The sequence below is a fragment of the Platalea leucorodia genome, assembly GCF_965183815.1.
Source record: "Platalea leucorodia genome assembly, chromosome: 8".
Lineage (NCBI taxonomy): Eukaryota > Metazoa > Chordata > Aves > Pelecaniformes > Threskiornithidae > Platalea > Platalea leucorodia.
Window position 1 is genome coordinate 2,960,017 of NC_138830.1, and position 14,920 is coordinate 2,974,936.

General features: G+C 38.9%; 1 protein-coding gene across 1 annotated transcript in view; it reads right to left on the reverse strand.

Annotated features, from left to right (window-relative positions):
- The window catches only part of NAALADL2 (N-acetylated alpha-linked acidic dipeptidase like 2), a gene marked incomplete at both ends in the record, with an annotated part of 378,476 nt that overhangs the window by 167,563 nt on the left and 195,993 nt on the right, over positions 1 to 14,920 (reverse strand). The window lies entirely within an intron of this gene.

Sequence of the window (14,920 nt, forward strand, 5' to 3'; positions counted from 1 at the left end):
TAATGTTTTTGCAGTTCCGCCTTGTGAAGTACTAGCCAAAATAAAACAGGCTTATTGGGATTTCTTTTTGTCCTATATTCTGGTTATGATCTACAGAAAAGGACAGTGGAGGAGTAATTTTGCAGAATACTGTCCTACAATGAGTCTGGCAAAACAGTGTATTGTTCTCATATGTGATGAATGAAATAATCAGACCACCTGAATAGCCATCATTCTTACAAAAAATGGAAAAACTGTTTTCTTTTAGCTGATTGCTGTGACCTCTATTTTGACACTACATATTCTCACTCTTCATAAGAGTAAACAGATTACATACAGATAAATTACAGATATTAAAAATAAAGCATGTGGAATAAAGAAGCATTATTAGGATCTATAAAAAGGTTTCTTCTACTAGAAAAAAACCCCCATAAATCCATCACTTGACAGAAGTCAGGGGGGGGGGGGGGGAGGGGAGGGCGTTAAAACAAAATACTGATGTACCAATATCAGCCTGAAATACCTCAAAGAGCCAGAAATCTCAGTATAATTCTAAATATCAACACTAAGGCTACTTGGAAACCTTTGTCAAAATGTGTCTCAGTAAAAATCACAGATTAATTGAAACACAAGAAAGGTAAACAAGTAACTCTTCAAAAGAGCACATAGCTCATGGGTTAAGTAACTCATTTCCCAAAAACCATTTTCTGTGCAATTTCCTAGGCTACAAGACTATAGGTTATCAGCTAGATGGAAGTCTCTTTTGATTTCCCATAATCATTTCAAGAAGCATTTTTCATCACTAAATTAAATTATTTTTTAAATGTTGGTATGTTCTGAAATTACCATTACCAGCCTAACTGTAATTACTGTACTGTCTTCTATATCCTTCCAATGATCACCTCACTTACTCAAATTTAAAGTAAAAAGTATACAATATTACATTAATGTGTATTTAGAAGTTGGAAAAAAAGATACAGGAACATCCTTTTGAAGGGAGACTAGCTGTAGTCTGTTCATACTGTTAATAGGCTGCATGCAGGAATCACTTTTCTTAAACATTAGAGCTCTTAGCAATTCTTTTGTTGCCACGCCCATAGGACCTGAACCCTATGTTGCCCAATTTTCCAAGTCCACAAAAATTTAACTAATTTTAGAAGGAACGATCAGGAAGGAAAAGCAGATAAGTTCTCTATTTAAATACCACTGTCAAAGTCTTTTGCCATTTCTCCTTCTAATTACTTTTTTTTCTCTTCATTAAACAGTAGGTGTCTGGAGCCTTACCAGAGGACAGGGAATCTGGGTATTGCAAAGTCATGTCTACAAAGTGAAAAACAGTTCATGTGAGGATACCTACCTCCTTATCGCAACCAGGTATTACAGGGATACCAGTGCATTAGCACAGCTACTAATAACTCAGCTCAGTTTTACTGGGCTATCAGACATAGCTTAAGAAAAGCAGCTGTAAATATGCGTATCTACAGATTTTGAAATACAGATAGTAGAACTGATACAGAATGCTACACAAGCAATCCCATATTTCAGAAAACCTGATGAATCTGCCTATCAGACAATTACTTTATCTATAAGAATTTGTCTCAGCTAGAGCAATATAGGGCAAAGTAGAAATTTCTGAGGCTCGGAATAGCTTTCCTGTGCCCGAAGTCTTGAGCAACAAAATTAACAATGCAAGTATTTCTTCCAGGAGTGATGACTTGCTTTCAGGTTGAAAAATTGAAAAAATGAATGAATACTTGCCATTGTGTTGAAATTGCATTAGATGGGCATGTTGAATCAGTTGAATCAGTCACTTCTTCCTTTGTCTGCCAGTTACAACAGGTGTCACAGAAGCTTTCCCCTATCTTAATACCAGACCAAGATAAATGTAAATGGTTGCATACTACCAATACACACAGCATCTTGTTCCTTTCCTCAGAGAGACTGAAGTCCTTCAAACCACTGATCAGGACAGTTAGGTTAACGGTTGGGCTCGATGATCTCAGAGATCCTGTCCAACCTTAATGATTCTATGACTCTGTGATTCTAAGAGTGAAGACCAAGAAATGAAACGTATGACATAGTTGATGATAACAGTCAATTCAAATAATAAAATAATTCCATAACAGTTGACTCAAAAAAAGCTGAGTTCCAGATAAAATGGAAAAACAAATTGTACTTCTGCCAAAATGACATTTTCTTTTCACATCTCATTTTGTTGATCAATATCTTGGGTCAGACTTTAAACATGGCAAAGGAGAAGACTATGCAGAACCTGTTCAGGCTTGATTTATTATATTTAGCCCAATATTTTGCTTCCCTTCCTATCATACAGACATGTTTTCCAAAAGCGTTACAGCCAGCTCTTATCAACTGGACTATAAGGGAGAACGCTATAAGGTATACTTCGGGGCTTTCTGGCTTTGTGTCACAGTTCCCAGGTTATTTTAGGCCATGCTGTCCCAGATCACTTATATTTTTTTTTCTTAATATCAGTATCAACAAAAAACTGGCTGTCAGGATGAATTTATTTTAAAATTTGTTACCTACTCACAGAATCATAGAATAGTTCAGGCTGGAAAGGACATATGGAGATCACCCAGTCCAACCTTCCTGCTCAAAGCAGCATCAGAGGAAGTTGCTCAGGACCATATCCAGCTGCATTTTGGATATCTTCTCTGGGCAACCTGTTCCAGTGTCTGCCCCGCCCCCAGTAAATACAGAATTCACAGTACTCATACATTCAAAACACAAGAAATCCAAAGAAAAAGCAATTAAAAATTTGAAGCTAGGATTTTTCTCATCTTAAGGCGAGACGTTAACATGTCTTTTCAAAAACTGATCCATAGTGAGGTGTGCATACTATGAGAAAAACACCTTACTAAATCACAGTACTTTCATGCAAGTTTCTGTTGCCCATTTGTGCTACAATACAACCATCAGGGAACAGTTTTTGTAACAGCTTCTATGAACGGCAACTCCTTTCTCTGTTCAGAGGATAATGTTTTTGGATTGTTTTTATTCTACGAAGTGGAAGGAGAAACTGAGACAAAGAAAAGTATTTCAATAAACATAAGTCCTGCAGAAACAAATCATAACGAGCCTGACCCAAAACAGAACAGACATTAAAATTCAAGAATGATCTCTGCTAGGATCACAGAGATTCTGACTTAGAAATGAGTATAGATTTGTATAGCTAAAAATTACTTTATTAAGATTTACGTTACGATTTGTAAATCTCTTGTAGTATTTCTACATATGCTTTAGGATTTGTAAATCTATTATAGGATTTGCAATTCAACTTTTCATCTTACAAAGCAAGCGAGAGATGTACCTAAATCCTATCTTAAAGCACTGATTCCTAAATCAGGGCTTCAGAGTTCAGAAATACAGGTCCATTGTACAAATCAGAGGATAAATCCAGACTCTAGAAACACAGATGTGTTTTGTCCAACAAGATGAAATTGCCAGAAACTCAAAAAATAAAACTGAAGCTGTAACTTCTAGAAAACACTGTTGACCACCTTAGGACTACTATTCCTGCCCAAAGTGTTTTAAGCGTGCTTCTTTTCTATGCTTTGATACGTTGTACTAACAAACAAAAATTACTTAAAAAGCATGAGTAATGCCTAACAGTTATGAAACCTACTTAAACTCCATGGATGTTTTTCTCATTTGAGTTCTGTTTTGGCATTTTTTTTTTTTTTTTTATTAGACAGCAGTCAAGCTGCACTTCCAGGTTTCCTCCAGTATCCTGAAGCTCACAAGGTAACGCTTTCACTTAAAAAATGGAAGGCTAATATTAAAAAAGTAATACAAGCATTGAAGGACCCAAGGCTTACAAACATAATATGACTACAAAGTAAAATTAACCAAACACAGTAGTAGTCATTTGATACCTACATTTTTGGTATTACTGAATTTATCCCCCCCCCTTTAAAAATCAAAATAGTTTTATGAAATTATCTATATAACCCTTATACAATTCTCCTTACACCTGAGTCACCTAATTTTAACTCAAGAAATATTCCACTCACGCTATCTTCGCAACGCCTATATTCTCGCTGTCCTGGGAACCTTTAAAACAATCCTGAAGATAGTCCATGCCAGGTGATGTATCTATTTTTTCAATGGATTAGCAGCACATAATATTACTGCCCAGAGAAATATATTGCCTCTTACCAGCAAAACTCAGCGTCGCATCTAATACAGCAATTTTGGGAGGGAGCAGAGGCAACTGACAAGGGAATTAATTCTTAGTTTTACCTCACCTTTACACTTCGTTTACTACTATGAAAAACCAACACAGATTTTATACTATGCAAAAATTACTACTGCCCAAGTTTTAACTGCTGAAAACTTGGCAATATGTAGTTCAGTTCTCTCAGAGTACGTAAAATATTGCTGAAAATCCCTTGCAGTCCTGGATTAAACTAGGCTTGGCAGAAATTGCACAGTGGACTAGTTGAAAGACTGCTGATGCGTAGAAATCAAGGAAAAAAAAAACAAAACCTAGTCATTTTAAAACATGAGTAGGCCAGCTGTTCTAAAATTAGTCTCCTTGTTATGAGCATTATACCAGAAAGGAAGAGATTGTCACCACGTGTCAGCTTTAGCTGACATCTGTTATATGAAAAAAATTTACCTCCCAAGTAGGCAGCACAAGCATTTGTTCATTGTGTATTTTGTAAAGGGTGGTCCCTATAGCACAACATTTTAAATAAATATGCAAATCATTATATCACTATTCTAAAAGATCTATGACTTCAATGAGGTTTTAAATAACCCAAGAGGCTTCACACTTTTTTTCCACTAACTCACAACAGACCCACCTGTCAGCTATGTAAAATTAGCATATAAGAGGTATTGGAAGTTACACACATTTTGTGCGCATACTTCTCCTAATTGGAATTGAAACAGTTATCAAAGTTTCAAAGGTTTATTCAAATCATTCTCATAGCCTAGTTTCGCACATGAAAAACATGTCAGATAACAAAAGCATCTGGCAACAAACTGACTGTTTCTCATTCTGGCATTGTACCCATCACACAGCAAATATTGACTGGCATCAGTGCATAGAGGACTACTCCAACAGCACTGAAGAAAGCAGCTTTGTAAGCTGTGACTGCCTCCTTGTTCTCCCACATTTATGAAATTCTCTTGTATTGCGCAGCTGGCACCTGGCCATCTCAACCCCCAACTACCTTTCCCAGTACTACCCCTTCCCCAAAATGAAGTTCCATGCTTTCACAGGACAAACATCAGAGCATTTTAAATTGTTTTAGGAGAGGAAAAGAGAGAACAGCTTTGCATCAAACCTGATGCAGTCTCTTACATAAAGGAGTCTTGCAACTTTGTACCAGCAACGGTACATGAATCTCACGTCTCTTAACAGAAAGGAGTCACTATGTCTACAGTCATATTGAGCGTACTTAGGCACTATGTCTACTGTGGTTCATAACATCACACCTAAAGACCATCCAGTGGAGGTTAACCAGGCAGAGGAAGCTCCTCTTATCCATGGAACACCACTGGACACAATGCCCCACTTCCCTGCACCAAATGCATTTTGTAAAGCTACATTCTGCCATACCTAAGAAACCTCATCTACCACTATCTTTCGGTATCCAAACTGCAGTACCAAGCGTAGCTTGTGATACTGAGAAGCATAACAGAGGGAACAAATAGCTTAAGAGAGCACTAGTTAGAGGAAGATGTACATTCATCCATCAGGGTGAGCCCTGATGGGCTGGGAACCCTGAGTGATGAGGGAGCTCACCAATGTCATTGCAAGGCCATGAAAATCTTAGTTTATGCTCATGGGAAGAGGTTCATGAGGACATGAAGAAGCAAATATCACTCCCGTCACCTTCAAGGAGGATCTGGGATCAGCCTTACAGTAGTCCCTGGGAAGGTGATTGAGCAAATAACCTTGGAAATCATTTCCAAAAAATATGAATGACGAGAAGGTCATTGGGAGTGGTATGAATGGATTTACAAAGGGGAAATCATGTCTGAGCAACGTGATACGCCTTCTACAATGAGATGACTGGCAAGTTTGAAGAAGATACAAAACTGGGAGTAGTGGCTGATAGACCAGATGGCTGGGCTGCCATTCAGAGGGACCTCAAAAGCCCAGCGGGATGGGCTGCCAGAAATCTCATGAAGTTCAACAAAGGGAAGCACAGCGTTCTGCATGGGGGAGGAATAGGCCCACGCACCAGTACCCGTAGGGGGATGACTGGCTGCAACGCAGCTGGGCAGGAAAGGACCTGCGGGTCCTGGTGGACAGCAACCCGAGCGTGAGCCGGCAACGTGCCCTGGCAGCAAAGGTGGCCAACAGCATCTCGCCCTGCGCGAGGAAGAGCGTTGCCAGCAGGTCGAGGGAGCCGATTCTTCCCCTCTGCTCAGCACTGCTGAAATGACACCTGGAGCGCTGGGTCCAGTTGTGGGCTCCCCCAGACAGAAGAGACGTGGACGTCGTGCAGCGAGTGCAGCAAAGGGCCATGAAGATGACTACGGGATTGGAGCACCTGACGTATGAGGAGAGGCTGAGAGACGTGGGATTGTTTATTCTTGAGCAGAGAAGGCTTGCGGAGATCTTGTCAATGCGTGTAAATACTTGATGGGAGCGTGGAAGAAGACGGAGCCAGTTTCTTCTCCAGTGGTATTCCGGGAATGGAGGAGGGGCAACAGGCGCAAAGTGAAATACAGGAAATTCCCCTCAAGCATAAGGAAAGCTATTTTATGGGGAGGGTGTCAAGCACGGGAAGAAGCTGCCCAGAGAGGCTGTGGCATTTCCACGCTTGGCGATGCTCAAACCCCAACCGGACGATGTCCTGGGCAACCTGCTCTAGCTGACTCTGCTTTGAGCAGGTGGCTTGTCCTTCAGCCATCTCCACAGGCCCCTTCCAGGCTCAACTATTCTGCTGTTCTTTTCTCCTGTGCTAAGGCCTGTGATCCCTTTACTGACATCAGTATCAGAGACATCCCAGCCATTCCATGATACACCATGCTCTGGTGCACACTGTCACTGAAATCACACCCCCACTATGTTTAGATGGTTCTGACCACATTTGATGTACACATACTGTTTACCCTCTTTTCTCATATGCTTCCTTCACCACTCCTGCCGGCCTCAGCCAACCACCTAAACCATCACAACAGCTTCTCTCTCTTCTCCCCCCCGCCCCTTCTCGGTCCCCCCAGAAGCGCATTCTTCTGTCTCTGAAGGGAAGGAAAACAGTGCAAGTCCAAAAAACCCACTGAAAAGTACAATCAAAATGCTTCTGAAGATTGGCCAAACGCAAACTGTCATGAGTTACTTATGTCTTTTAGTGTTCTGCAGAACAGTACTATGTAACATGATAGAACACATTTATGTAACCAAAAAGTATTTTCCACATCTCCATTTTAAGATGATTAGGTTTTCTGCTGGGGGAGTTTCTACCTGTCTGAAAGTAGGAAGAGGTACTATTATCTTTTTTATGCAGCTGCTGAATATGGTAAGCAGTGGGCTGGAACAGAGATGAAGTCGAATTAAAGATGGTTTGGTTTATTCTGGCTTGCAGTATTCAAACTTCACTAGAAAAAATTCAATTATAAAACTAATTACATCTTTAATTGCTTAAACAATCAGCCAGCTGACTTTATGGTGCTCTTGATACTATGCAGGTGCACTTGCAGGTGTTAACTCTGCAATACCTAAGAGTTACATTGTAGTATCCCAACTTCTGCACAGGAGTGCTAGGAGGATAAAATACCATTGTATTACATACATGCACAAATATATGGGAAAGTTAACCAAGCTTTATTAGCAACTACAATTCCCTTACTTATACATATATAGCTATTATCTGTTCTGTCTTCATGTGAGGGGTACCTAAACTGCTTTGCAATCATTCTGGTTCTGACATTTTTCCCTTTAACTTCTATATGGCCAAAATTATTGGTTGAACCTGACCAGAATTTGTACTTTGAGACGGCTGTATTTCTGGCAATTACAGCAGCATTAATAACTAGTACCACCTACCAGAAATGCCTGCCTCTTACTCTGAGGTGTCATCTTAGCACTACACTTGAATAAAACACAGTCATCTCCAAAACAGGTATTTGCTTTCTACATACCAAATAAATTAAGAAAAAGGCACAACTAGTAGTGAATCGGGCCCATTATGTTCAAAATGTTCAGTCACTTAACCCTTTTGGCTGTTCCCTATATTTCATCAACTTTTAAATAGAGGGGAAAAGTTCAATTTTTTTTTAAATTTAAAAAGGAAATTAATGGCTTTTAAAAATCCTTTTTCTGCATATAAAACTAAATTCAGCCTAAATTCACAAATATATTCTGCCTCCCAGCATTTCTTTTAAACAAATTTAATGCTTCATTGAAAAATTAAAAGCCAGTTTTAAATCTAAGCTCCCTGAACAGTCATATTGAGAGACACTCTTTTAAATCTTGACAAGTATCATTTTTCAGAATGTACAATATATCACCTGAAGATGGTGATAATTAGACTCAACTATTAGAAACATCGGAAAAATAGGCCTAGGACACTGAGGTTGTTTTACTGTAATACTCTAACCAGAGTGTTGAAGCCTTCAAAAAGAAGTCCACTCAAAAGGTAACTACCTACTGTTCTAAGCCCTTTCTGGGGCTTACAAACACCAGCAATGCCACTGTTGCTTGCTTGCAGCGGGGAGGTGTCATCACCAGCTTGATATGGGCCTAAGCAAGTGTTTCAGCTGTAGTGAACAAAGAAATGTGCTTACAGGCTGCAATTAGCAAAAACCTGAAAGTGACTGTATTGGTTTGCTATTGCTATGCATGTTTTGGCTATAAACTCAGATTTCATGTACAAATACTGCTAAACTTTCCCGCTAGACACTGCTGGATGAATAAAAATCTCAAGTAACATTAACTTAATTGGGTTCTGAAAGAAAACAACCCCCACTTGAAACACAATGAAGCCACTGGAAAAGGCGGTGAAAGATACAGGATTAGAAGAAACCACAGTAATTTGCAGAGAAGGGCATTAAGTAGCAAATGACTGGCAACGGAGCAAGTGGTCCATAAAATTGGCCTCTAGCTGACAGTCAGTTCAGAGCTTAGCTGGTTCTTAAAATGGATCATTATATATTGCTACGTGAGCAAACGCACAACTATTCATCCCTCTACCTTTGCAAACAAAAGTAATTCCTTTCCTCATCCATACACATAAATCGAGTAAAATATTTCCTCAATATCCCGTCTCGGGTCTCATCTGCTTCTTAGCACCATTCCCATATACAAACAGGAGTTGTCTATGGGAGTGCAAGGGAGTCTTCACAGAACTCCCTGATGCTATAAAAGCAGCTCCCCGTCCCGGATTCTCAGGCCATGCGAAGACAACTGATTTCAGCTAGACTCTGCAGGCACCCATGCTTTTGTAGTAGCAGATTTCAATACACCAGCTTGCCTTACTGCCATACAGTGATGTTTGCTGTTTTCTGAGTACATAATAAATCAGCTCACTCGCACAAATTAAGTTGAGCTGAAATATCATGTCAGTAAAGCTATGGCAGGATTATTTTCAATCATGACTGCACAAAAGATTTAAATACACTAAACTCACTTGTGAGTTGAGTAGTTTCAAAAATTTAATTTGGACACCATTTAAGATGCTATTTTTGCTGGATGAGAGACAAAGTGGCTTCACTGGAAAACATTCTGTAGGCAGTCAAGGCTGTTTAGTAGTTTGAAACTGTCTGAAATGTCAAAAATAGTGAGTCCTCCTCTCCAACTTCTAAGGCGTCAGGAAGTATTTAGGCAGTATTTTCCACTGAACTAATTCTGCAGCATCGGAAGCGTTGATTTGTTGTTTTTCAAACAATTTGGTGTTTACCACCTGTACATTCTACTACTCTTTTAAATTCACTTTTTTCATGATTTTGTTTGAAATTGAGAAAAGTTTTGACCATATGGTTCAGTATGGCATTTACAAGAGTCCAATGATACAAACATTGCCAGCAAGCTACTGCAGTACCATTGGCAGTAATTTCTCCCCTCCCCTTCTAATAGTCTAATTGATAAAATCACTGCATTTTCAATTCAAGGTTGGTTCCTTCCCCCAAGATAAAATTATAGGCAGCTTAATAGAAGATTAAGCACAGAGGTCCACACGCTCAAACCTGTGAGCCTAAAATATCCTGATGTCCAACTGATTTTCTCCGTTTTAAATACCTACAACACCAACTGAAAGCCAGACAGGAGGAAAGACTAAAAACCACAACACCCAAAAAGTCAGAGCATGTCATTTGGTACTTAAGTACAAATGTAGTTGCTCTATTGTATCCTGCGAAATCTGAAGAGGCAGATCATGGATTCAGATATCTTTTGAACCCTTAGTGCTAGCGGTATTACTGAAAATCTGCTGAAATTATTACTTACTGTGCTCACTATTCAAAAGCCAGTATTTTCTAAAGATTTACCTCTCTATTGCATTAGCACAGATTTTTTTCACACAGAAAATAACACAGTATATGAGTTAGAGCAGTGTAGTTGGTAATGATAAAGTCTGGGGTTTTTTACGGCAACCTCTAAAATTATGTCATAAATAAAAAATGAAATGATCAAGAGTATATGTAAACATACATACACACACCCCTAAATTAAAACATGGCACTGTAAACTCTTCTTTCTCCCCAGCTTCACTCTGCCCTTAAGGAAAATAAAACAAAACAAAAAAAACCCAGAAGGCTGAATGTGGACTGTGATTTTACACCGAGTTATCTTTGTATTTCATTTATCTGATGTTATTAGCAGAAAGTAAACACAAATTTTGGAAAAAAAAAATATTCCCAGGATCATTTCCACTGCTGCAAAGGCAAGCGTAGAAAAAACTATCCTTGTAACTGTGTTTTGTTCCTTAAAACAACAGACAATCCAGGGCCGAGGACATCTTGTAAAAAGTCATGATGATTTATAACAAAACATTTCAGAACATATGTTGCATATGCATGGTTAAAACTGTTACACAGCATTCTATTTTCTAGTTACCTTCTGCTCAGCTGGTTGCTTCAGAGGAGTAAAATATCATGAAGTCAAGGAGAGGAAGGACAAACTCAGATAAGAGGCAGGAAGCACATAAACATACAGAATTGCAGGGCCAACTAAAAATAAAGTAGGCGTCATTTTGATCACAGTATGTACTTACCCATATTCCAAGTAGTAGTAGTAGTTCCCTGTGTTCACTGCAGAAGAACCAGCTAAGCTCAGTTAAAGAATGACACGACTAAAGAGGTAAATGCCATGGGCTTTTTATGATGTATATTTGGTGTTCTTCAACTTTTGCTGCAATTTATCAAAACATGTAGAACAGTGTGGTGGGTTAACCCTGGCCAGGTTCCAGACACCCACCTAGCCACACTCCCACTCCCCCTGCTCAACAGGGTGGGGGGGGGGGATAAGATGGAAAAGCTCATTGGTCAAGATAAAGACAGGGAGATCATTTATCAATTAACATCATGGGCAAAACAGTCAACTATTCCCAATTAAAACAGATTTGGATAGTGAGAAACAAACACAAAGAGATTAAAACGGCACCTTTGCCCTGCTTTTTTCCAGGCTCAGTTTTACTCCCCTGCCTGTCCTGCATTCTTGTCCTTTCTTAAATGTATTTACAGAGGCACCACCAACTTTGTTGATCGGCTCAGCTATGGCCTGCAGTGGATCAACACCTCACCGACTCCTCATCTTCCTTATCCGTTCCTCTGAAATCAAATCCTATTAGCAAAGTTTGAGGAATGCTCATGTCAATTCCTCTGCCTGAATGATGTTCACTATTCACAATTCTAGGGACACTGCACATTTCCCCTGTGTTACTGATTTTTCACCTAAATCCCTGTACTATGGCTCACATGACTAGGTCAACAATGAAGCATGGACTACTTCCAAATATACCACTTTGCCTTACTGTTATAACCTCTGCGTAACAATTCTCTAAAACAACATTACACTTGAAACTCCAGCTGACAGCATAAGACTGTATTTTATAGCTGTTGTATTTCAGCATTTTTAAGCTCACAATATTTTCTACGATACTGGTCTGAATTCTTTATGAAATAATTTCTATTCCACCACTGCACATAGAGGGATCCTATTATGAGGTACCTTATCTCAGGGGCAGGGTTCTTAATGCTTATCACAATGACACTTTTCTATTTACATACTAGGATTGACAAAATAGATTCTATCCATATTTTTGTTTACTGAGCCATTTCCTGTGTGGAAACAAATTTGATTTAAAATGGTACTGAAGTATTGAAATGGGGAAATCTAATGTGTCTCTGCCATACAAAGGCAGGTGTAAGGGCAGCATTCAAAAAGGCAAAATAGAAAAAAAAAGTAGATTGGGGAAGTCACTCAAGTTTTCTGCTATTCTTCTATACTTTATTTTCAGAATAACTTTTGCCACGTAAATCTCTTATCTCCCTCTCAAGCTTCTTAATCTCGTGTTTAATTCCTTGAGCCCCACCCACTGGCTCTGTGTCATTTCAAAGGCAGGAAGATAGAAAAGAAAGATTTCTAAAGAAAAAAAGAAAGATTTCTAAAAACGGAGGATACTAGTCTTTGGCAATCAGAATCAGGGAGACAGAACTGACGCTCAAAAAGGCTCATATGATTGTTTCAGGACTGATATGACATAGGATTGGGAGACTCTTAAGAACAGAAGAATTAAATTATCAAAGCTGCAGAAACTTTTACATAAGTGCTCTTGACTTCCCTTTCCACATCATTACTTTTTTCCCTTTATTAAACAGAGATCAAAAAAATCATTCCACTCATGGACAGTAGGCATCTGAAACCCATCCTCAAGCTATTTCTGTACATTCTAAAATAATTCATATGCAGAAGCGCAGCATTTAATCTTCATGAAACAGAAGATTTGAGCTAAAACCTCATGAGAATGCCAAAGTTCTCTCTGAACTATTACATAAACCCCATTTTAAAAATGTTGTCAACTTTGAGAAGAGATTGTAAATGTTACCATTTCCTGAAGATTTTTTTTCTACAAAAAAACCCTTGAGGCAGTCCAATACTCCGATGCCACAGAGAATTTTGTTTTCAGGCTAGAAGAATGTGAGAAACACAGGCAGCAGCATGAAAATACAGGTTTCCTACCTTTTATTCACCTAGTACAAGACTAACTCTGGATCACTCATCTTACTAGGAATTTCCTAGTAAAAGGGAGAATCGTGGTAGAGCAGTCCCTGAGACTGTAATAGTAACAGTTCTTTTGGCAATGTGTGCAGTGCAGATGGTATCAAAGATATGCCAATAACTTAAGCAGGAGCTTCCAATAAAATCTCTTGTAGTGCATGTTATACTCTGTGAATCAAAGTGATAGGGGCAACCCTGGGTATCTGGCATTTTTATTGCACATGTAGTTGGTTCAACTACCTTATATGCAAGTGCATCGCTCAGGCAAAAGTCTGCGCTCCAGACGTATTTGTCCCAGGCATAAGTTACCAAACTGATTCATAGTCTCCAAAGAAAATAGTCATCAGAAGCACAGAAATTACTTCCAGCTGATCTACCTTCCAGTGACAGAACTGTAAAAAAGTTTCCTCAAGTGTTCCTTTGAGCCCTTTCCAGCTCATCATTGCATTCAATGACCAAAATATAAATGATTTTAGCAACCTGATAGCCTATTCCTGCTTACGAATGTTGCTCAGAGATTTAAAACCACAGGCAAGCCACACTAAGGATTCTAGTGGAAACCATCAATGTACTTATAAGGATATCACCATTTTCCATATAATTAAGCTTCTTTTTCTCAAACAGGAGATTGGAATGCACACTACCGATGAGATCATTTACTGACAGAAAACCAACGCGTAAGGTTTAGATGCTGAAGTGGCATCTTCGTGTTGGTGTATCTGTTTTAATTAGCTTTACTTTTCATGTAGGGTAAATAAAACATTAAGGAGTCAGCCAGACAGATAAGCGACAAACTGTTTTTCAAATAGCTCCGTGAAATGAGCAAGAATAAAGCTTGAAGAGTGTTATATTTACCTCTGTAGCTCCCAGGGCTCTTTTAAGAACACTGGGTCAGGTACACCAAGACACTGAGAAAAAGTGCAATTTCTTTCCCACTGAGCTGTCAAGGCATTCATGCTGTGAATAGCTAACACCCTGCTTTGACAACCAAGCAAATATTTCTATTTTCTGCCATTCTAGGCATGAAGTATCTCAGCATTGCCTCAGTTGATTTAGTGCCAATTCAAGTCAGACTTTAGATGTCTGAGCTAGTAACCGGACCAAATATTCTTGATGAAGCCTTGTCACAAACTCATAGAGTGCTGCTTAATACATTTCCAAATAGTTAGATAGTAAAAAAGGTTGTAAAGCTGAAAAGGCGGCAGAAAAGCAGAACACACATTCACTGAACTGCCAGAATGTAGATTTAAGTAGTGCACACAAGTCAAATATGCTGCGGCTTCTACTTATTGTTCACGTTGCTTTAAAAAAAAAAAAAAAAACAACCTTAAACTTTTAAAAGACTACGTAATTCCTTAAAATCAATTCTTTATTTCCCACACTTTGAAGATACAGGTATTTAGAGAAGCATAATTGATAACCAAGTCTATCCAGGCAGAACTGAGACAAGGCTAAATAAACACATCCTATTCAAGTGGTAATTGTGCAAAGATACTATAAACATTATTTTTTCTTAAATCTTTTCAAATATAAATTTATAATTACACTGAACTTGCAGCTATTGACCAGAAGTTTCCACTACCAATACCATGAAAGTGGAACACAGAATGAAGGGAAGAATACTTCTTTCAGTGGGGACAGATCCCACGGAACCTGCTCAGAAACCACTGGATTAGTACCTCACAGCTTTTTTTTTTCCGTGGGATAAGAATAAGCAGGCAGGAATAATGGTTCAGTGTGTGA